This window comes from Globicephala melas, chromosome 10 (genome assembly GCF_963455315.2).
Source record: "Globicephala melas chromosome 10, mGloMel1.2, whole genome shotgun sequence".
NCBI classification, from domain to species: Eukaryota; Metazoa; Chordata; class Mammalia; order Artiodactyla; family Delphinidae; genus Globicephala; species Globicephala melas.
In genome coordinates, this window is record NC_083323.1 from 50,924,759 (window position 1) to 50,943,903 (window position 19,145).

The following is a 19,145-nucleotide window of genomic DNA, read 5'->3' on the forward strand; positions in this document are numbered from 1 at the left end:
CCAAACGCTGAACTTTAATTTAACGTCCTCATTAGATTTATTTGAGACCCAAAAAAGCCTCAAATAAATTTGTACTGTCTGTTATAGCTATCACTTCACCTACATGTAAACTTTCCAAATGTTTATTCATTCATTTAACAAATATTTATTAAGTGCCAGGCACTGTGCTAAGCTCTGGAGCCACAAGCCCCTGATTCTTAGAGAGCTGTACTTACACAGATGATAGTCTATGACTTGCAAACACCATTTGCAAAATTTCTGTCTTTAAGACTTCTAATTTCTGCATTGGAATATTATGACATAATATCTTTACAAGCTGCATAAACTGCCGAGTGGCTCTTCAATTCATGGAGACTGTTAAATATGCCACTAAAGTCAAGAGTAACAACCACATATTATGTGTATGATGTTAGAGAAAAGCACAATTTATCACTGTAATTAGTACTATTTAGACAAATACTCTCACTTGGCTGAAAGCTACCATGATATCTAGTCTAACCTACAATTAGACTTCATTTCTATCAAGCAGTGAAACTATGTATAAAATTGTGCTTCCTAATCCCTCCTAAGATAATGCTTCAGTCTTGATTTAGATGCAAGGAATTCTAATGTTCAAACATGGAAAATATTTCTGTCCTCCCACCACAACCAAGCAGATTTTTCTATAAATTCCCAGCCATTAATTAGTACTGAGTTTTAAGATTTGACTAACCCAAAGCCAAAGTAAAAACAATGACAGTTCATAAAATCACAGAATTTCAGAACTGAATAGATTATCTAATTTAAATTCCTCATTTGAAAAATAAAGAGCCTGAGATCTGGAGAGGTTTACTGATACGTTCAAGGTCTCACAAGTTAATGACAAAGCTGTGGTTAGTTTTCTGACTCCTATTCCAGTGCTCTTTTTAATACATAAAAGAAACTGCTATAGGAAATTAAGAAGAGCTCTGAGAGAAAAAAAAAATTACCTTTAATTACAAACATGAGCAAACCATAACTCAGATGCACTTAATAAGCTCTAAATTGAAATTATGCCTTATTTAAAAATAAGAAGAAAAGGAAGTCGAAGCTGAAAAATGATAGGTCAGCCTTCTGGAATATGGCCTTCATATAGGTCAATCCAGTTATAATCAACTTTAAGAGCCTGTTCCAATTATTTTTCAGTTCTGGAATTATTTCATATTGAATAAAAACTAAAATTAGTAGGGTACTGGCTAGGGAGCAGAAATCTTTTTGATTTACAGAGATTTTTGTTGCGATGGGTTTTGACCAGGGAACAGTAAATTAAAGCAAGACGTCAAACTTTTACCTTAATTTCCTATATCTCCAATTTTGACCTCTTCCCTTTCTACTTGTATAAAGTGATAAAGACCAGAATTTCCATTTCAATTTCATTTTTATTTTTCAAAATTTAAATAGTTTGTTTCACATTATTGTTAAACTTAGCAATTTCTTCAACATATTTATGTTTCTAAGAGTAAAATTCTGTCAGAGAAATGGATGGTAACAAAGATTTTGCTAACATCAAAGTTATAAAATACGTGGACACTGGAAGACTGAGTCTCATAACACTTTAAAAAATACCGGGTGCTTGAATGGCTAAGAAATTATGGAATACTATTTTAGTCAAATCATTTATCAAAATAAAATGGGTTTACAAGCCCTAAGTAAGAAAGACCGAGTCTCTCTGAGCTTCCATCAGTACTGGATAGTAAGAATAAAAGAAATGTGTTGTATGTTTATAGGATTTGAATCTGGTTCAGCAGGATGTATAAGTAAAATAAAGAGATCAGAACAACAGATTGAGATGGTTATTTCTCAAACATAAAGTGCATTTGTGGTTCCGATTAAAGTAAAAATAGTTAAATGAAAGATGGGACATATTTAAATGTTTTTAAAAGTCTATTGTACTAGAAAAATACAAAATATATATGTATGTATATTGATACAGATGTCTACAGTGAACTAGTGAACATTTATATATAGTGCTTACTACATGCCAGCCACTGTTCTAAGCGCTTTCCACATCCTAACCTATTTCATTCTCACAGCAGCCCTTTCAGGTAAGTACTATTATTATCCCCATTTTACGAACAAGGAAGCCAAGGCACACAGCCAATTAAGTGGCAAAGCCGGAATTCAGATCCAGTCAGATTCCAGAATTTGTGTGCTCAAGCATTGTACTATAATGGTTACTTCTTAAACATTACCAGCTTTGTTGAATTTATCTTTGAATCATTTGATATCAAAATTTAAAGACACATATTTTGATTAAACAATTTCATTATGAAACACTTTAATCCCACAGTTGTCATATATCGAGGGATACCATGTTAATTAATAAGCTTCTGTAAATACTTAGCCTCCTTGGTGTATGACAAACTCATGTTACAAGAACTATGCTAGTGCTCTCATATCTTGGGTTGTTTTTTTTTTTTCCAGTGGAAAACATGGTTATGTATCAGTTAAATAACTTTCATACTACAATTATTATATGTAGTATATCATTATGGAAAAGTTCCACATGGCACAGGAACTACATTGGTTGATGCTCTCCCTCAAGCTTACATACAATTCAACAAATAAACCTTGTTAGTCCTACAACTTGAATTTCTCTCTTATCTATCCCCTTCTTCCCAAACCTACTGTAATGATCATTGTTAAGGCTCTCAGTACCTCATGAGTCCCTCCAGCCTCAAGCTCCTCCAACATACTCAATGGTGGCATGCAGGGGCATGGCGGGGTAGGGGAAGCGAAAGTGTCAGGAAGAGTGGTTGTGGACCCCATGCATTAAGCTTCATTGGCCTCTCAAGTCACCACAACTAGACATAAAATCTATTTTTTTTAAAAAAATAGTGCATTTACTATTCAAGTACAGCTTCAAGACAAAAGCCTTATCCTTCTAATTAAGCCTTTTAATTAAGTTGCCATCTCCACCTTCTCATAGAAATATCTGGAACTAGCACTGAACCTTCCATCATACTAAATCAATAATCCTTATAAAATGCAAATCAAGTCATTTTACTCCCCCTTCCTCCCTTCCCCAAGATTTAAATTTTTTAAAACATCATATAAGGCACTACATGATTTGGCTACCTTCCTTACCTCTTCTACTTGCCCTCACCTACCCAAGCTAGCCATATTAAGTAACCTGCATTTCTCTGAACATACCTTGCTCTTTCAGGTCTTCATGTTTTTCCCACACTACTTCATATATTAGAAATGTCCTTCCCTCTCCTTGGACATCTGGCTAACTCTTGCTCATAGTTTGAAATTCAACTCAAGCACTATATCCTCCATGAAGCCCTCCTTAAGCTTCAGAGACCTTCCCTCCCTTCCAAAATCTCTTCCCCTAAGCAAAGAGCTAGAAGCATCTTCTGGATTCCCCTAACATCCCAGGCATAAATACTTTTAGTCTAGTCTTATCACCATATGGTTCAATGGTCTTCACACAGTTCCAACTCCATCTTGTGCTTGTTAAAGAAATTGGCTTGATCTTGTTTATCATTGTATCCTCACTGCTTCACACAATGTCTGGCACTCATAGTTAATATTCAATGAATATTTAATGAGTTGGAATTAAATTCTTTATACAGTATAGTAATAGAGATATGTATACTAAAAGAAAATATAAATAATATTGACAATAATGTTCACAGACTATATCTGGCCATAGTGATTTTCATAATAAAATTAAAATATTAAACATGAAATAAGCACATAATAAAATTTTGGACTTTTATGTCTCAGTTGTTTAAATGCTTAAACTCCCATTTTTAAAAAGGGTGGTGGCTCTAATTTAAGAACCAGTGAACACATGCTATATTAGTTCTCTTTATTTGTTCATTGTTAAATAGAACATGTTTTCTTTATAATAACTAACTTTATTACACTAAAGTTGCTCGTTTTAATTTTTTCTTTCTAAAGGAATGACCACATGTGGAATGAAAAGCATTTTCATTATCCTTTAACAAGATGAATGTCCTATTTTGTGTGATTTGGAGCAGTTTCTTATCAAGGCTGCCAGCCTCTTATGAACATTACGATTTTCAGATTGTAGTGTGCGTTAAAGAACAAGAAGATATCATGAAATATTAGTGACAATTATATACTGAGCGAGGAAACTGGACAATGTTTCCAGGGGTTGTAAGGACTGTGGAAATGAATGGTACTCAAAGTAGAGTGGTGATTTATAACCAATTTCCGTCTTCAAATTAGGGCCCAAGTAAAAGAAAACGAAATTCAGCAAAGGATTATGGTGTATCATTTCCTGCAGCAGAAACACTCCCCCACCCGGACCAGTGCCCTTACTAAGTATAGTACAAGAAGCAGCAACCTGAGGGAAGCCCACAGGCTCGCAGGGCTACTGGCTGGTTCTTTGTCACCAAATGCAGCAGGTTGAATGCAGACATCACTGTGATATCTTCACCAACAAAACGAGAGGCAAAGAACAGGGGCAAGAGCTGAGTAAGACAAAAAAAGAAAACAAAAACAAATTAAAACATCACAAATGTTAAACACATTCACTGCACGATTGATGGTTACGGTTTTATCTGGAACTGAACACACACACAGTGCTAATAAATTTCAAATGCCTATTTTTCATATGGTGGGCTTACTTTCAACCCAGGCTTATTTATATCTTATGAATAAAATACACACTATATAATAGCAGTGTAATCTGTGAACACATTTTGCAAGAGGTTGAGAAAAGAGACGAAGTTTAAAACAGTTGAAAGGAATTAACATTTACTGAGTTCCTAACAAGTGACAGGAACTGTCTAGGGCCAAATATAAATATATTACGTCATTTAATTCTTACAATAAAGCTAGAAGGTAGGTTTTATCACCCAATACACATGTGAGGAAGCCAAGGCTCAAAGGTCCAAGGGCACAAAGCAAATAGCCAGTGGAAAAAAAATTAGAAAACCTTGTTCTATACAACTACAAAGTCCCGCTCTCTCCTCATACCACGCTGCCTTCTTCCAGCAATTATTTGCAAATCTCCCTCCCTGGAGAAGACTGCAAAATACTGTAAGATTAAGAGATTTCTTTTGTTAGAGTTTCATATTTTTAAAAAAATAGAGTCAAATAACCTAAGGACAACTAGGAGGCTTCACTTTATAAATAGTGTTAAGTTTGAAGAAGGCATATCAACCATGAATTTTCATTTGATTTTATGATTTATAATTTCTAGATCAATTCTGTAAATAATGTTCAAAATCTAGCCTTAAAAAGGGTAAAAATATTTTTTAAAGCTTTTGGAAATGAATCATGTGGAAGGATCTCAAAACTGGGTGAATGTTAAACTTTAAAGAAAAGTTCAGCTAGGATTTTCCTTAAAGTTTTGTACAATCTTTCAGTTGGTAAAGATTAACTTCTAATGAAGGTGGAAGATACTAAATTAACAGTAACTTCTAATATTTTATTTTAAATTAGCATTATAAGTGACCTTAACTACTAAATGTCCAAAAATGGATATAAATTTAACGTCTCGTTCATTTCCTGACCCTCATCCCTCACCCCACCCCCCCAAAATAAAAGTCTGCTCCTGGTCTCTTCTGACCTCCTCGAAGAACAAACACATAATAAACAGTAATATATTTTACCAAATCATTCTGGAGTATATCTGACACAAATCTGCTTGTATTAACATGCCTGAACTCTGATTTCTCCAAACTAAACTCACTACAAAACTAAAACATTTTTGTGTTACTAACTGGAGACAAAAGGGAGGAAGAGGGAAGGTAAGTATCACAATGCACAGCCTGAAAGAACCATTAAACATAAATAAACATGTCATTTTTCACGAGTGACTGCAGAGCAGGGAAAATAGAGCATTCCTTTGGAGCAGACTACTGACTAATAAAAGATCAAAGGTCTATACCTCACAACACTATAAATAAAAATGTATTTTTTTCCTGTGACCTTCTCTGTGAGGAATAAAGTACGCACGGTAAATGTAATTACTTAGCAAAGCTGCAGCCTCATTGTGCTCCTGCAGCTGACTATAAAACGTCTTCCTATCCTGTTTCATCAACTGCTGTACCAGGCGGCCTGCGCGCCTACCGATGGCCACGGCCATCTGGCTTGTGTCAAAGCCAGCGCACAGGAAGAAAGGGAGTGATGTCACTCTGCAGGTCAGGCGAAGAACAAAGATGCATTCTACAATGAAAAGCTGAGGGCCTCAAATACCAGGGGGCCCTCCAGCATGATATGACGGAGTGATTTAATGTTCTGCCGGTTGCATTTATTTCTACCCAAATAGCCAGGGCTCCATCTAGTGGCAAATTAGTTTTGCCCAGTTTTCTTTAAAAGTGAACCCAGCTACATTAGCACCAACAAAGTAGAGCAACAATGTGATTACTTTTAGAGCTATCTAACCTTTTTTACACTGAAGAATGCAAAAGTACAATTTATCACAGTGCTCTCCATTGTCAAATCCTACAAAGCATGCATTTCATAGGTTAGGATTTGATATAACCCTAATTATTTTAATGTTTGCAAGGATAACTGAAAAAGTAGCTAATTTTGCAAAAATGCATATAAAGTGACATTACGTACACACTACCCTGAAAAAATGTAGCTGAGGTGGAAAGTGAAAAACAGTTCTAAAGAATGGATACATGCATCTGGATGCCTTGGTGAAATCAAACTCATAGTTATATTCCACAAAAGAATCATAGTTAATATGGCTCTAACATGTGACACCAGGAGCAACTGTTCTTTAGAACAGAAAAATGAATATTTTTATGCTGAAATGATTTAACAAATTTAATTTTTTTAACAAATTTAATTTTTAACTAATGTTCTTCCACTTAGTTTTTCTTTCTTTTTTTTAAAAAAAATATTTATTTATTTTTTATTTTATTTTTGGCTGCATAGGGTCTTAGTTGCGGCTCGCAGGATCTTTGTTGAGGCATGCGGGATCTTTTGTTGTGGTGCACCAGCTTCAGGGCACATGGGCTCTGTAGCTGTGGCACGCAGGCTCTCTAGTTGAGGCACACGAGCTCAACAGCTGTGGCACACGGGCTCAGTTGCCCCGCGGCATTGTGGGATCTTAGTTCCCTGACCAGGGATCGAACCTGCATCCCCTGCGTTGCAAGGCGGATTCTTTACCACTGGCCACCAGGGAAGTCCCCACTTAGTTTTTCTTAGTTTATGTTTGCAATAAATGAAATCAAACACTGACAAACCAATCTAAAATGCAGAATACATTTAGATGAAAGATATATCACAATGGATGGGTGTGATCTATGAGATCAGACTACCTGAGTTTGAATCCTTGTCCGGCTCCTAAGGAATTGTGTTACCTTGGAAAAGTTGCTTACCCTCTCAGTGCCTTAGCTTCCTCAACTCAAAAATAACAATTAAATAAGTTAATTGGTAAAAAGTGCTTGAAATAACTCCTGGCACATAGTATATGCTCACAAACATTAGCTCTTATTATTATTTAAATATACAAATATTTGCTTTATTTCAGAATTATATGAATTGGAAATTTCTAACAGTCCATTTATACCCAATCCTACTTAGGGTTAGCAGGCCATTCTGCAAACATAGAATCCTATTTAGGCCAGAAGATGCACTACTCTTGGATTGATTTCCATGGTAGGATAAAGATCTCCTCAGGATAATAGTCGATGAAACCCTTGCCATATGGCAGGCACCGTTCTAAGCACTTCATATTTATTAGCTCTTTTAATCATCAGGAACTTATAAGGTACATATTATCATTTTCCCATTTTTAGATGTAGAGATTGAGGCGTAGGGAGGTTAAGTAATCTACATAAGATTTTAACGGCTGGTAAGAAGCACAGCCCTTAAGTAACTGGACGGAAAGATTTAACAGATTTGAACACAAGCCATCTGTTATAGTTCCAGGGCCAGTGCTCTTGACCACTACACAACTGGCAATGAAAAGCCTGAGGTTGTTACCAATCCACTCTAGACACTCTGATTCTATGTTCTCCTAATAGACAATGTGGCTGATAGATTTAATCTTTCTGTCCCACCACATGCAGCTCCTCTTTCCCTTTCACCTTCAAATCGTTTCTCTAAATGCCTTGGATACATCTTTAGGATATATAACCTAAAGATGCCTAGAATTGAGTCCACTTGCACCTACCAAAGCTTCAATATGTTGATAATACGGTACTTTTGAGAGTCAAACAAACCAACAGCTACTCCTCCCACTCCCCCCGCAAAAATATCTGAGTTTCAATTAGGCAGCTTTTTTCCCATTGTGCTCCCTGAGCTGCTTGGATGAGGACCCTAGCCAGAAACAATCCTAAGTCCAAAAAGAGGCAAAAGAAGCACATTCTTCTAAGTGGTGACAATCTTTGGGAAAAGAATTAGCATTAAACACCCCCTAGAAATCAGCACTGAGCAAAAACCACCCAGAAAATCTATAATTCCTCAAGTTTATCCTCAACTTCTTCACTTTTGTATTGCTTTTGACTCAAATAATTGCACCGATGAATAACATTTATAGATAACCAATATTTTTTTTTAATGCCAGTCACAATTTACACATCTTTCTAATCTCCCAGAATATCTAGGACATCACTTTGAAATTATTTGGTGTTAAAAAATATGGGTTGAACAATACCTAATGAGCAGTATCACACTATGTGTTGAGAATAGAATTAGATTACATAATTGTCTATAATTTTCTGCTTAAATTTTTTAATGATTCCCCATTGCATATTGCAGGGTTTCCCAAACCATGTTCTGTGAAACAGGCAATACCCCTTCAAACAAATTTAGTAATGGAAATGCTACTCAATATAAAGGGTCTGAGAGGCTTTACAATAAAATGCACCTGCTTAACTTTCTCTCAACTGGTGCCTCTCAAATGGTTTTGACCTTACAAAACCCCTTCCTTTCCTATCGCCATCCCACAGAACACATTCTGGTAAATCCTTTGGATAACATCCAAATTCCTGAACAAAGCAACTAAAGTTCTACATCTAGCTGCTGCCTAACTCTTCACCCCTTTCTCTTGCCATACCTCCACATTCCAACCCACCCCATGCTCCTGCTATACCAATATACTCATAACTTCCCCCAAATAGGTCTGCTGTTTCCTATTTCCACCTCCACACCTTTCTTCATTCCATATCCTTACTGTCCTTTCACCACTCCCAACTCCCACCACTCCTAACTTCTCCCATTTGGGTCCCCAGTGAGGCACAAAGCATGATGTCATATCCCCTACAACAATTTTCAAGGCACTGATTTGCCTACATCTCTGTCTCCCTCTTCTAGATTATAAACCTCTTAAGCATAGGGACAGTGTCTTTTTCATCTTTGTATCCCAATACCTGGCACCTAACAGCCATTCATTTATTGAGTGAAAGAATGACTATATAAATAACTGATTCTATGGAAATGAGTTTTCTGGATCATCATTTCCCACCCTGCTATCTCTGCCATCTCAACTGTTAATGGTGCTTAAATGTAAGAATCTAAATTAAAACCAGTTGGTTCCTTCATAGGAATCAGCAGTTTCTGTGAAGAGGTGGGAAGTTGAAAGTGCAATCTGACTTGAGATCTAGATAATTCAAATGCCCTATTTTGGTCAAAAACTTTTACTTCTCCATCTTTTTTAACCCCTAGAACTCTGACATCCAAAATTTGACTAACATTAGTTTGTTAGCTTTTGGGTTTGGGTTTATTTTTATTTCCTTTCACTTCTTTCCTTGCAGTTGAACAATCAACTGCCAAAGAGATGATATAAACAGGGAAGCGGGGAACTTACAAAGTTGGTAATTAGCTCAAGAATAAATGAGCTGATTGTGCTAGTGGATTTAAAGCGTCAAACCACCTAAAGGCCAAATCCCTTTCCAATAAATGCCAAAAGAATGTCTACATCAGTGGTTTTCCACAAGCTAGTAAAATGTCCCCCCCAAACTGCAAGGGCCAGCCAACAGTTGACAAATTTGAATTTTGTCAGGTAAGGACAAAATAAAAACAAAAAGCGCCAAACCCTAATCTCACCATAATATCAGAAAAGAAAATTATATTATCACCAAGAACTCAGAAAGCAATCTCAAGATAAAGAACATACTTTTGAATAATATATTTAAGTTTTGTGGGAAAACATTTCCTTGTTGCTATTTTTCTCATTTCTTTACGAAAAGAAGGCACTTCATCATGGACTAGCATTTGGAAACCACTAATTTAAATGTCTACAATAAAGTTCTATACCTGGCACCCAGTTTATGCTCAACTAATGTTTGCTGAATGAATGATCAATCAGTCATTTACTTCTCAAAATCAATTGGCCAAATTGCAGAATCGGGCATCTCTTTTATTAAGCAGAGATCTTTCTGTATTTGTTATAAGAAACAATAGAACCCTGGCTACTCAGAATCCTCAATCTTCCAAACCATTTAGAGATAACACTTTTTTTTTAAATAGACACATTTTATTTTATTTATTCTTTGATGTGGACAATTTTTAAAGTCTTTATTGAATTTGTTACAATATTGTTTCTGTTTTATGTTTTGGTTTTTTGGCCTCAAGGCATGGGATCTTAGCTCCCCAACCAGGGATCGAACCTGCACCCCCTGCACTGGAAGGCAAAGTCTTAACCACTCCACTGCCAGGGAAGTCCCTAGAGATAACAATTTTAAGATACCAAATTTTACTCAGCTCACCTGTATAAATTCTTACTACATGGAAAACAATGTTTTAGGAGCTGATGAATATGCAAAGATGTAAGATATAGTCTGTGCTGTCAAAAAGCATATTAGCTTAGATGGAAACATAAAATATGTACTCAATGCCTTTACAGAGGTAGAAGTAAAGTACATGGAATTTCAGGGGAAGGAGAATTGCCTCCAGCTTTGGGAGAGGGAGTGGCAGGGATATGGGGGGTTGGGAACTGAAGAAAAGTTGCATAAAGAAGAACATTTTCTTCAATATCTCCAGGGTTAGCCATTTTTTAAACTTTTTGATCTTAGGATCTCTTTACACTCCTAAAAAAGTTATCAAGGACCCCAAATGCTTTTCGTTTATGTGGTTATACCCATCAATATTTACTATATTAGAATTAAAGCTGAGTAATTTTTAAAACATTTGCTTATTCCATTAAGAATAACAAAAATAAAAATAACAATACATATTACAAAAATGACATTTTCAGTGAAAAATAACTATATTATTCAAAACAAACAAAATATATATTTAATGAGAAGAGTTTTATACTTTTTTTGCAAATCAAGTCTCTTTAATATCTGGCTTAACAGAAAACAGCTGGATTCTCATCTCTGCTTCTGCATTCAATCTGTTGTGATATGTTGTTTTGGTTGAAGTATATTCATGAATGAAATCTCGCCTCACTCAGATAAGTAGTTGGAAAAGGGACGAATATTTTAATAGCTTTTTCAGATAACTGTAGACATTCTTCTTTGATATTACACCAAAATTCAACAATGATAATCTAAAACTATGTATTGTCAATGAACTTTTCATACTATTACATTAAATTTCATTGGTCTATCTTACATTTTGACTGGATCTTTTAACTTTGCATGATTTTGTAACATCACGCACTGTTCATTTGGAAAACATTGGTTCAATGGGTTATGCAGATCTTTCACATGCTGACACATTACATTATCAATATCAAAAATATTCATTAATGTCACCACTGATTTCATCAGATAAATCTTTAAATGTTGAGAAGCTGTCAAGCTCACAGTGGCAGATACAAGCCTTCCAAAATTTTATTTTTTAACTTGAAATCTCGAATTTTATCATTGCCGACAATACAGTCAGTTGTTTTCCTTAAAGTGACAGAATCACTTCATTCATTTTTGAGAAAATATTTGCCAAATACCCAAGTTTAAATAACCATCATTTGTCTGTCGGTCATTCTGTCAAGTGAAATGGTGTTTCAAACAAGCGCACCAGTGCTTTTTCCTGGAGACGGCCACTGTACTTTGCAATGTGGAAGCTCTTTATAAAAGTGTATTTCTTGGGCTTCCCTGGTGGCGCAGTGGTTGAGAGTCTGCCTGCCGATGTAGGGGACACGGGTTCGTGCCCTGGTCCAGGAAGATCTCACATGCCGCGGAGCGGCTGGGCCCGTGAGCCATGGCCTCTGAGCCTGTGCGTCCGGAGCCTGTGCTCCACAATGGGAGAGGCCACAACAGTGAGAGGCCCGCGTACCACAAAAAAAAAAAAAAAAAAAAGTGTATTTCTTGTTTCTTCACACAGAATAATAAAAGATATGCACTTAAGATCTAGAGTTAATAAAATTAATATAAATCTTACTTCATCAAGGACATTCTTAAGTAAAAATGGCCTTTTCTCCTGTTTGGATGTTAGTGAAGAATGGAATGACTGCTAAAAAGGTTTGCTACACCTGCCTAGCTTCACACTAAGACAACAGCAGTTTCACCTGCTTTGGCTTTTGCAACATCAACGCAAATGTCAACACAGTGAAAAAGGAAAATAAGGTCGTAGCATTAGTCTGAAAATAGTTTTGCCTTTGTGAATCCCTTGCAAAGCTCTCAGATGCCAGGGGTCCTTAGTCCACGCTTTGCAAACTGCTGGTCTGGCCCTCCGGTTGGTCCGTAACAAGCACAGTAAATGTTTCATAAGCACTCATTGAGTAAGTGAACGGTGGACAGAGGAATACATTTATAACTTACCCCATGCTGTCTAGCAAAAAACAAATGGTTAGAAAATAATACCAGTAGTATGTAGACCTCTTACTACTTCTAGAGCTAATTAGTACATTTCTTACTTCATCTAGTCTGTGGACAAATGCAAATGCAAAATTTTGAGCTATTTTATCAAAGTGAATAGAATAGTTATGGCAGATTTCTGAAAGTAACAGTCAGAGTGCTACAACCCAATTTTCTCAGCACCACTCCTTGAAATTCACAAAAGTATATGTCTGCTAGGGGATAAGAAAACAAATTGTGAATTAGTGCTATCTCCAGAAAAGGAAAATTAATTTGTTGATAAATTCTCACATTTATTGAACCCATATCATGTACATGGTACTATTAATTCATATACTGCTAGTAGAATAATCAAGGAATACAAACTTTTGGAAATGATTGAGAATAATAGAAGTTGTATCATTAAATAAGTTTAGAACCAGAAAAAAATCTTGATTAACACCTAATACATAGATTTTTGAACATGAAGTGACCACCCAGCAAAGGTAAAATAATTAGTTGAAAGGTGTTTCACAAGTAATTTGTTTAAAATTGTCTTTAGATGCTGAAGTTTGAGGATAAAGTTTTTAACAAAACAACTAGGATGAAATTAGAGTTATCTCTTTAATAATGTCACATTTCCTTCTGAAACGTCTTCTTGAGTGGGAGAAAGCCTGCGCGCAGCAACAAAGACCCAACGCAGCCAAAAATTAAAGAGAAAATGGTGGAGGTAGAAGTAGCACCAGGAATGCATAGCTTGGACCATCTGTTCCTCAGTCTATGATCATCATCTGTGTATGACTATGTGAGGATGTTGCTCATGAAATATCATCCATCATGTGTATCTCAGTGGAAAAAAAGTGGGAGAAACGATGAACTGATCCAAACCACTTGTTTTGTCAATAGCAAAACTGAGATAAAGAGACCTATTGAAGGTCATACAGCCATTTGGAGAAAACATTAGGCTAAAACTCCTTTTTATCTACATGTTGTGGCATCTGTGTTTTCTTTATTATTCAGTTCACATAAAAAGTAAGAAAAGGACATAAAGAATTGTACCTAATATTGACAATGCTAGGGTTACAGTGTGTCCATTAAGAAGGTACACCAATGGTATAATTAAAATAGAATTATGGGGCTTCCCTGGTGGCGCAGTGGTTGAGAATCTGCCTGCCAATGCAGGGAACACAGGTTCAAACCCCAGTCCAGGAAGATCCCACATGACGCGAAGCAGCTAAGCCCGTGTGCCACAACTACTGAGCCTGCGCTCTAGAGCCTGCAAGCCACAGCTACCGAAGCCTGCAAGCCACAATTACTGAAGCCGGCGCGCCTAGAGCCCGCGCACCACAACAAGAGAAGCCACCGCAATGAGAGCCTGCGCACCACAACGAAGAGTAGACCCTGCTCACCGCAACTAGAGAAAGCCCGCATGCAGCAACAAAGACCCAACGCAGCCATAAATAAATAAATAAATAAATTTAAATAAAATAGAATTATGGACATTAAGTCCATCTTCTGATGTTAATTATAACTCTATTAAACGCTATCTTTTTTTCAGGATTCCTGTTTTGTAAAGCATCTAGTCAAATTCAGGGATTTATTCATTCTCACATTAATGTTTTAAAACTTCTATCACCAATACAGAATACAAATCTTTTTCTTTTAAAATATATATATTGGGCTTCCCTGGTGGTGCAGTGGTTGAGAGTCCGCCTGCTGATGCAGGGTGCCCCGGTCTGGGAGGATCCCACGTGCCGCGGAGCGGCTGGGCCCGTGAGCCATGGCCGCTGAGCCTGTGCGTCCGGAGCCTGTGCTCCGCAGCGGCAGAGGCCGCAACAGTGAGAGGCCCGCGTAACGCAAAAAAAAAAAAAAAAAAAAAAAAAAAAATATATATATATATATATATAGATTTCACAGTCCATTGATTACACAATGTAGTTTCAGTGTCTACATTACATGTGTTTCATCTAAAAAGTTTTTCTTAATATTTAAAAAGTGCCAACAGGAAAGCAAAACCCACACAAACAAATCACTTTTGATTACTATTAAAAAATGCCTTCAGAATTTTTCAGTCTTTTTAACTGTTTCGTTTCGTTGTGTTTGTACAATACAGTTTTGCTTTTCTAGTACTTGAGTTCAAATTTAAACCTTCTCACTGACTAGTTATGTTTCATTTGACAAGGTTTACTCTGAGCTTTGAAAGTCTCATCTGGATGTCTGGAGTTTGTAATAGTTTCCTTGCAAGATTGTTACTAGAGGAGCACCTGGCACACACATACCTCTAAATTAATACTACGATTCCTTCCTTAAGTAACATTCCCTGTTGATAATTTGTTCCCCATGGAACTCACAGAACTGAAGCTCAATGCCTTTTAGTGACATTTTATATGGTTGATTTTTCTTACTGAAAACATTCTTCACTTGACTTTTCTATTCTACACAGTATTGTTTTCTTCCTCCCTTTCTGGAAATTCCTTCTCTATCTCTTGGGATATTTCCTTCTGATTTCCAAACTGTGACTAAACTCCAGAGATATCCCTTTAGTACCCTCTGTATTTCTCACTATTTAATCTCTTTCTTACAGATCTCACCTATTCTAACAACTTCAACCATCATTTATTGACAGATAACTATACAGATCTAGCTCTAATGCTCTATCTTCTAATATCTACTGGATAATAATAACATCAACTTGCACTTGCATGGTATAGTCTTATATGGCTTATAAGAATCTTTAGTCCCACCTTATATTGTTATTCAAATATCTTGCATGTGTGCATCTTATTATTGATATTGTTACTAATAATCATTTTTGAGTACCTGCACGAGGTGATCATGTATATGTGTATCTAATATCATTTAATCCTCATGTCAACCCTGAGGTAGGAACTGCTATATGTGGTAGTCATTAGTGCTATTTGCCCCACATTTCTGGCTCTCCGTTTTCCAGGCACATGGTAGAAATGCACTTTCTGGCCCCCTGTGGTTCTTGAGACTGTGTCACTAGTTCTGGGCAATAAGTTGTGAACAGTGATACTGTGTGCCACTTCTAAGACAGATCACTTAATTGTTGGCGTGAGACTCTCCAGAACTCTCTTTCTCTCTCCAACAGTGATCAGCAATGTTCTATAATTAGATGATGACTGCTCCATTAACCATGATCCTGGAATAGGAGACATGGAGCAGAGTTCCCATCTGACAGACAATGAACATGCAATACAAGCAAGAAATAAAACTTCAGTGGTTTAAGTCACTGGAATTTGGGGATTATGTGTTCCAGCAGAAACTAAGGTTCAGAGAATAACTTGCGTGAGGTCATACGGCCAGTACTGGAGCCAGAATTTGAACTGAAGTCTATTTTAATCTCCTGTAGTACATTAAAAAATTTCTCAATGGGCTTCCCTGGTGGTGCAGTGGTTGAGAGTCTGCCTGCCGATGCAGGGGAAACGGATTCGTGCCCCGGTCCGGGAGGATTCCACATGCCGCGGAGCGGCTGGGCCCGTGAGCCATGGCCGCTGAGCCTGCGCGTCCGGAAACTGTGCTCCGCAACGGGAGGGGCCACAGCAGTGAGAGGCCCGCGTACCGCAAAAAAAAAAAAAAATTCTTCAATGGCAGGGACTCTTATGCCCCAGATTGCGGTCCTTGTTTAGGAAAACAACAGGGTCTGGAAGGTTGAGAAGTCCAATGTTAAAAACAATGAGACCACTTTGAAAAGCCCAGGGTCTTTCTCTCATTAGTCATCCCTTCTATTCCTAAGTATCCCAAAGAGATTCTTACCATGGTCAGAAGATACGGCTCTCCTCTCATATCCAGACATAAAGGTTAGGAGAGAGTTACTTCATCTTGGATCGTCTGTAGCTAACAAATTAGTCCCAACCCTTCAAGAACTAAATGTTTCACTCAGCTGCAAAACTGATTGAGTAGCTCCTGGTGACAATAAAATGACTGATTACGAAGATTTCATTTCCTGAAGTGACTGAAAGCTCCCTGGGCACTAACCAGATCCTCTGTACCTTCTTACTGATCTAATAAGTCAGTGCCCAGGTGCAGACCTTAGAAACAGAGTGCCCTGATTTTAATCAATCTATAAATGTAAGAAAAAAAATTCGTTGCCATGATGCTAAAAAAAAAAAGTTTGTCCTTCCCAGTGGCTCAGGGATCATGACCCTGGCCCTAAGGAAAAGGAACTGTAACGGTTCATTTTTTGACCTGTAAGTAAACAATATATAAAACAATAAGATTTTGGAGACAACCTATAGACGAAGATTTGGCTGTGGTTGCAGAACAGAATGTAAACATTAGTAACTTCACATTTTAAAACAAAAGGTACTCCCCTGGTGGCTCAGTGGTTAAGAATCCACCTGCCAATGCAGGGGACACGGGTTTGGGCCCTGGTCCAGGAAGAACGCACACGCCGCGGAGCAACTGAGCCCGTGCGTCACCACTACTGAACCCGCGCTCTAGAGCCTATGCTCTGCAACAAGAGAAGCCACTGCAATGAGAAGCCCATGCACCACAACGAAGAGTAATCCCCACTCGCTGCAACTAGAGAAAGCCCGCGCAGCAATGAAGACCCAACGCAGCCAATAAATCAATAAATAAAACAAAAAGAAAATGTACATAGCTAACAAAATGTAAAGAATGCCTGGAAAGAAAGGCAGAATAAAGGGTGAGAGTATCAGGACCCCCATCTTATAAACTAGAGAATTAGGAGTTATTAACTAGACTGCAAAATGCTAACTGGACCCTTAGAATCCATTCTTCCTTCTCCATATTAGTAATACAACGCTCTGAAATTTTAGCTGAACATAGAGCTACATTTCTCTGCCTCCTTTGCAGCTAATTGTGAATATGATACTACGTTCTAGCCAGTGGAATGATGTGTGATCTTTCAAGTCACCTCCTTTAAAGACAAAGTTATTTGCTTTAGACTTCCTCTTTCCCCTGGAAAATGGCAAAAACTTGGACACTGGGATGGAAGCTACTTGAGAAAGGCAGACTTAACAGATCATGAAGCAAAGCTACTTACTCACCAACTCAACCTTAGGCTATTACCTACCTTAGGCTATCATGGAGGAGAAAAATAAACTTCTACTTATGTCAGTCACTCTACTTGGAATCTTTTTGTCACAACAGCTTGTCATGTAGCCTATCAAAAGTTCATGAGCAAATATATTATTTAATGTTACAAAAGTGAACAATAAGGGAATTTTAAAAATCAACAAAACAATAAACAAGGGTAGACAAAATGGAGAAGAAAGAGCAGATAAATCCTTATTTTTCATAACTGGATATTATCTGAAATTGATGAATCAAGAAATACTACCAGAAGAATGATTTTCACAGGAGTGAGGTAAAGATAAGAAGGGATAGAGTTGGAGGCTGTTGCTTTTCACCTTAAGTTCCCTTGTATAAAGAACCATGTGCCAAAAAAAAAAAGCTTAGACGTGCTAAAAAAGATGCAGTGCCTCAATGGACCATTTCATCTAAAGAAAAACTTGCTAATGCAGGCTGAACAAATCCTGTCCTATGCCTGCGACTATAAACTACAGTTATCTATATCGATCACTAAAAAACTGTTTTTAATGAGTTGAATATAAGCCCTAAAAATAGGTATCTGTAAGTCATGCTTCAAATATTTTAAGTTAGAACTCTGCCACCATTCCAGGAATAGAAAGCTTTAGCACTGGAAACTGCAAATAAATATTTGCTTTTGTGTCAGAATTTCAGCATCCTTCCCCTCCAAGTTTACTTTCTATTGCAGAAAGTAAGAATTTTCTCATGAAAATTGAGAACTGCCTCGTAGCTTGTATCTGATAAAGCAGATAAAGGAGAAGTTTTATGAAAATGTAGTCCTTCTATTCCACTGAAAAGTAAATCTTAATGGCCTCTATCAACTATCTTTTAACACCATGTTGAACTTGGGAGAAAGGAGAAGCCCTGAATGAGATCATAAAGTGAAAGAAATAAATTACTTTGCCTAATGTTGTTTCTACTTTGTCCTCAATGGTTTTCTTCATTAATTTTAGATGATTAAATCATGTTTTAAAAAGAATTTAGGTATTTCATGTGCACCTCAAACTATTTATCACATCCAAAACTCAATTTTTTTCTTTCTTCACCAATTTATTATTCTTTCTGTATTCCTGATCCTGTTAGAAAGTACTTCCATTCTACACAACCACTAAACCCCGAATCTGGGAGTCATCCTCAATTATTTTCTATTTTAATCTTTCATACTTAATTAACACCAAGTGCTGTCAATCTTATTTCCAAGATATTGCTCAAATACATTCTTTTCTTTTCATCTCTCATCTAGAATATAGTAATGGCCTCTTACTGGTCTTCCTGCCTCTACCCTGACTCCCCTCACAGCCAGTCTCCATACTGCTACAGAAGTGATGTATACTCGCTCTGACCATGTCAGAACACTGCTTCATGTACTTCCATGGCTCATTAACACCTATG

General features: G+C 37.0%; 1 protein-coding gene across 1 annotated transcript in view; it reads right to left on the reverse strand.

Moving 5' to 3' along the window:
- Positions 1–19,145, reverse strand: part of MSRB3 (methionine sulfoxide reductase B3) — a 164,615-nt gene that overhangs the window by 128,534 nt on the left and 16,936 nt on the right. The gene's annotated exons all lie outside the window — the stretch shown is intronic.